This window comes from Leuciscus leuciscus (assembly GCF_965113295.1).
Source record: "Leuciscus leuciscus genome assembly, chromosome: 25".
NCBI classification, from domain to species: Eukaryota; Metazoa; Chordata; class Actinopteri; order Cypriniformes; family Leuciscidae; genus Leuciscus; species Leuciscus leuciscus.
In genome coordinates, this window is record NC_138724.1 from 495,568 (window position 1) to 502,293 (window position 6,726).

The window sequence follows — 6,726 nt, forward strand, 5'->3', positions numbered from 1 at the left end:
CATAGATCAATTAAATATTGTGTATTTTATATAACCGTTTCTTATTTGACTTAGTTGGAGTCAAACTGATAGATTATAATACAAATATTAAGAATTTATTTGTTTAGTGAGTGTTTTATTAGGTGTTTTTGCAAACTGCTACTATTTGCGTTTTTACATTCACTGGCTGAATCTTCAGAAACGGTGAGAGATAAATTTACTTATACATGGTTTTCATATTCTCAAAGGAACTCCGGTTAATTTGTAAGTTTTCAATTATCAGTAGTTAAATACATTTTCTTATATTTACTGCATTTATTTGTCAGCGTTAAAACATCACCATGCCGAGAAAAGGTAAGAGGAGTGCATCTCAGAAACAGCGCAGAATGCAAGAAGCTTCGGGTGGCTCCAGTAGCGGTAACTCCGTGTCACACAGCGTCGACGCAAACCCGTATGTTCTGTCTGTTACAGCATCACACTTTCAAGGTGATACTAGGTATAAGATTTACTCCAGAGGCTATCAGTGTACATGCAATGCTTTAATGTTCCTAGCTGTCCATAATGAACACAATGAGTTGCAAAGTTTAGATTTAGACCGCATTTTACAGAAAGGTGATGCAGTTTACACTAGTGTCAAACGAACACTGCAGAGCAAAAAACTATTTGTGGCTAATTTTTTTAACTTTGATGAGCTGCCAAACACAGTTAAGACCAACTCAAACTGCTACAACATCCTGAAACATCCTCAGAGAGTTGGATTTCTGAAAGATTCACCTGTCCTAGGCGAGTATGAAAACCTTGAGAATACTCTGGAATGCCTCAGAGCTGATGTGAGTGACGCGTTGCTGCTGATTGGAACCACGTGTATCGCCGTATTCAGAGATCGCTCAGGGAGGTTCGGCTATTTTGACTCTCACTGCAGATCAGCATATGGAATGCCTGAGGAAGAAAGCACAGGTACGGCCGTGATGTTGACCTTCTTCCGTTTAGAAGACATGATCGAGAGGCTGATGCTATTGTTTCAATGGTGTTTCAATTTGAGAGACCAGCAACAATTTGATCTGCTGCCTGTATCGTTCATTAACCAAATAACAGAGCAGTGTACCACGTACTGAAGTCTCCCTGAACTGTTACGAGCTTGAACGTGATATACAACCATCTGTCTCTTTTGAGAACAAAGCTCTGTCAAACAGTGAACAATGCAGGTCTGCTGATGTCTCACAACAGTGTGTCCAAGATCCGGTTCAACCATCTGCAACTACCGTTAATGGAGCCACATCAGCTAATGATCAAGCCCACTTGACTCAAGATAAAATGGACGTTATAACTTATGTCACTCAGAATCAAGACAGTAATAAAACTTTGTCATTCAGTGAACTTTCTCATGGCATGCTGTCACAGGATCAATTGCCATTGTCGTCTCCTAATCAACAATATTCACAATCGACAATCAAGCAGACAGAAAAACTGAACAAGACTCGGAAGCGAAAGGCTTACTCTAAAAAATGGCACAAAGAAATGGCTCAGAGGCAAGGTGTTTATGACAAAAGACAGGCTGTACGTAAAGTCTATGATTACAAAAGAAGTAGTGAATCCAGGCAAAGGCGTAAACAAGCCATGAAGAACAAGTATTGGAACAGTATGTTTTACAGGGAAGAACACAAACAAAAAATGAAAAACAAATATAGAAATATTAAAGAATACAGAGAGAGAAGAAAGGCTTATGAAATTAGCAAGTACAGAAATAATCAACAATACAGAGGGGAAAAAAAGAGTAAAATAACCTTAAATTACAGGAATGATGAACAATTCAGAAAGAAACAAAAGAATTATATAATTCAAAGTTACAGGAATGATGAACAATTCAGAAAGAAACAAAAAAATTATATAAATCAAAGTTACAGGAATGATGAACAATTCAGGGAGAAACAAAAGAACTATATATTGAGAAATTACAGGAGCAATGCTAAATATAAAGAGCAACATATGCAATATCTTGTTAATCGATATTTAAAAGATCCAAAGTTTAGGCAAAGGCAAAAGGACCATTATACAAACCGATGCAAAAATGATCCTAACTTCTATGAAAAAAGGAAGAACATTTTTAAACAACGTTATCACTGTGATGCACATTTTAGGGCTCGTCAGAAAGAATATAACTTATTTAAATCTAAAAACAAAATATCTGAACTCAAGATACTTCACAAAGTACACTGTGCACAAGACATACAGCGCAAATACAAAAACATGTATCTGATGCGCCAGCAGAGAGACACGTTACAAAATACCCAGCCTGACGCAGTACAAGATCCGACTGTGTTTAGAGCCTTAAATGTTTTCAGAGATGTTATAAAACAGGGGCCAACTTATGTCTGCACATGCTGTGCCAGAGCGCTATTCTCAAATCAAGTCAAATCATGTGATCGTGAGCGCTATCAGAAGAATCCAACAGTTGCTTCAGTTTGCTTGACTGGGAACTATGTTCACGTGTGCTCCGACTGCCCTGATGAATGTGCCTTGGAGAACAGGAAAACAGAGTGGATCTGTCACTGCTGCCATAACACACTACTGAGAGGTCTGATGCCAGACATTGCTTTAGCCAATAATCTTCAGTTCGCTCCCATTCCTCCTGAACTCTGCGATTTGAATGTTCTTGAAAGACACGTTATTGCAAAGTACATTCCTTTTGCTAAAATTGTTACATTACCGAAAGGCCAGCAAAGAGCTATTAAAGGTGCCGTGATTTCTGTTGCATCTGAAGTAGAAACAACAGTGAATTCTTTACCCAGACCAAGAAGTGAATCACAACTGCTTACAGTGAAACTGAAAAGACGTCTGTGTTACCAAGGCCACTATCAGTTTCAGACTTTGAACATGCAAAAGGTTTTGTCTGCTTTAAAAAAGCTAAAAGATATCCATTCGGAATATAAAGATATCTTTATTAATGCAGAACTCTCTGAAGAAGAAATGTTTAATGAACAGTGTGAACAGAGTGACATCAGTGCTCCTGATGATGAGGAAATGGATATTGAGAACACTGAAGAACAGAGCAATGAGAATGAACACAATGAGAATGAACCCAATGATTCAAACAATGACACTGCAGAAGAGCAATCGAGAGGCCTTGCCTTGGACACATGTCTTCAGCCCCCAGATCTCGGCCAGCAGCTGTTGTCTTATAATGATGGAATATTTTGCATTGCCCCAGCAGAGAGAAACAGTCCTGTAAACACTTTCAAAATTCCTAAACTTGAGTCTATGGCGTTTCCAGTGCAGTTTCCAGATGGCAAGAACACCTTTGATGAGCCTGGAAGAGCAAAACATGTTTCCCCCAGCAGATACTTTAACTCTAGACTATTCTCTATTGACAATCGTTGTGCGAAGGATACCAACTATATCTTCTTTGCGCAGTTTGTGACTGAAATGCACATGGCCACATCTAGTATGTCTATCCAGCTGAGGAAAGGAAAACCCATGACCCGTGATGGACGCAGAATAAACTGTTCAATTCTGCAGGACAAACAGGAGTTAGAAAAGCTTATAATAAATAAGGAAGCTACACGATTCATGCAACCATTAAGAGGGACTCCAGCATACTGGGAGAAATCTCTCCGTGATTTGTTTGCTATGCTGAGACAGCTGGGCACTCCTACATTTTTCTGTACGTTTAGTGCTGCTGAGATGAGATGGCCTGATGTGATTACTGCTATTAAAGCACAACAAGGTGAAACCGTGAACTTTGCTGAATTAGACTGGTCTGAAAAATTTGAAATCCTCAGAAGTAACTCTGTGACAGCGATGAGAATGTTTGAGAAACGAGTTGAAGCCTTGATGAGAGATTTGATAAATTCACCTGCTCGACCTATCGGTGAGGTAATTGACTTTTTTTACAGAGTAGAGTTCCAGCTACGTGGCTCTCCACACATTCACTGCTTATTTTGGGTGAAAGATGCTCCAGAGTTCGAAAAAGATCAAGATCAGGATGTGTGCGATTTCATTGATAAATACATCTCATGCAAATTACCAGACCCAGACAGAGACCCAGAACTACATAGAATTGTAAGTGAAGTGCAGATGCACAGTCGTAACCACTCAAAATCCTGTAGAAAGAACAAGAAGCACTGCCGGTTTGGATTTCCTAAACCACCCATTAACAGAACAATGATATCCCGGCCCAGGCCTCCTTCTGCAGATCAGTCTGATGAAGGTAATGAAGCAGAGGAAATAAATAATGCCAGTTTTGCAAAAGAACAGCTGCAGAAGGTGTGGGATCTACTGAATGACTCAACTCAGAGTTTTGATAGCATTACACAGCTACTTCATGAAGTAAACATGACGTATGAAGAGTACGAGAAACATATTGATGCTATTTCTACATCAAGTTCAATATTCATGGAGAGACGACCACAGGACTGCTGGGTAAACGGCTATAATCCAATGTTGTTAAGAGCCTGGGATGCAAACATGGACATCCAGTTCATTCTGAACCCCTACAGCTGCATCATGTATATTGTCTCGTACATTTCAAAAGCTGAGCATGAGATGAGTGATTACCTAAAGAGAGTGATAAAAGACTCAAGCCATGATAACCTGTGTGAACGTGAGTGCATGAAGCAGGTCATGAATGCCTATTCAAAGAACAGAGAAGTCAGTGCTCAGGAGGCAGTTGCTCGCACATGCAGTCTGAAATTAAAATCCTCATCACGTGCTGTCATATTCATACCTACTGATGACAACGCTGTAAAGATGAGTTTACCAATGAGCTGCTTGCAGACCATGGATGATGACATAGAGAATGTGTGGATGACAGGATTGCCAGACAAGTACAAGGCCAGGCCAAACAGACCTGAATTTGAGAACATGTGCATGGCTGAATTTGCAAGTGAATACCGCATTGTCTATGCAGGACAGAAAAAAGGTAAAAATGTTTTGCCACTTCAAAAAAACTTGGGACACATACAGAAAAGAACAAGAAGAAAACCTGCTGTCATCAGATTTGCTCGTTTTTCACAGCAGAAAAACCCAGAAAAGTTCTATGGAACGCTTCTAAAACTTTACTTGCCATATCGCTCAGATGAGCAGCTGAAGTCGGCCAGATTCCAGACATACGAATCATTTTATGCGTTCGCTTCAGTAAAATTACCAGGAACTGATGAACTGCAGCGTGTGTGCAATATTGTAAACGAAAACCGTGAGAAATATGAAAAACATAATGAGGCTATAGAAAAGGCTATTGAGGATTTTGAACAGAATGGTCCAGTTGAAGACGCATGGACTACATTGGCTCCAGCAAATGAACTGATCCGTTTGGAGAGCATATCAGAACGTGAACCCACTGATCCTAATGACGTGAACGAGCAGGACGATATTCCTGAATACACAGCATCTACCTCTGTCAGTAACACAGCTATGCCACTCGTGGAAGCTACCCAACAAAATCATGCACAGATTCGCAAAATGTACCAGAGCTTGAATCAAACACAAGCTTCCATATTTTATGCAGTCCGAGACTGGTGCAAAAGATGTGCCTCTGGTGAAAACCCACAACAATTCCTGTATTTTTTGAATGGAGGAGCAGGAGTTGGTAAATCACACGTTATCAAATCTATTTTTGCAGAAGCAACTAAGATTTTGCGCAGGCTTCCATGCATACGAGAGCATACTGACATTTCCAAGCCAACCGTTCTTTTAACAGCATTCACAGGAACCGCAGCCTTTAACATCTCAGGTAAAACACTGCACTGTCTTCTGAAACTCCCGAGAAGCTTGAAGCCTCCATACCAAGGCCTGGGAAACAGCTTGGATGAAATCAGGGCAGATCTTTCTAATGCACACATTTTAATCATTGATGAAATATCAATGGTGTCAAAACAGTTGTTTGCCTATGTGAACTGGAGACTGCAACAGATTAAAGGAAACCAGAAATTAAAGGCCATGTGCTGCAGAAAGGTGAGTTCACTGCTCTTAAATATCTGATAACTCCACCTAACCCATGTTGAGCTGTTACAAAAACACATGTCATTCAGTTAAATGCCCCAAAAAAACACTTATACCGTTAGATTTTTTTGAAAAATAAGCAAATGATTAACAACAATTTACAAGACTAAATATCTTGCATTATTTTGCTTATCTAATAAATAGATCTTGATTTAGGAATGTTTAGATATTTTTACTGGAAAAACAAAAAACAAAAAAACTATTACTTAGTAATATAAGCATTTTTTTGCAGTGCAGTATCACTGTGTACATAACCATTTTGGCATCTTATTTATAGTAGCCTACAGATAAATAAGGAATATTTAGCACTGACAGGTATGTGTTAAACTTAATCAATATTAATATGTTGATGCCTTTTTTGTATGGTTTAATTTGTTTTATTGATTACCAGAACTGAACACCTGCACGGTGTGAGAGCAACAGGATACAATCAAAACAAGCACAGAAGTGAGTAAATTAGGTCTTATTTCCTTCCTTTAGTGGGACTGAAAAAAGTGTGTTTTCGTTACAGTTACACTAATCCTAACTTACAAAAACCTATTTTTGAGAATGATGACTCCCAGTAACATTACAATCTCCAACTACTTCAGATCACTGTTGTTTACAGGTTAGAAGTGATGTGCTGTAAATCCTTGCATGATCTGTTCAAGTTGACAACATGACATCCGTCTGTTTGACCCTGATATGCTTCCCATGCAGTTTCTAGTATATACACTAAGTGTAATTGTGGTCTTTATGACCCCAAATATT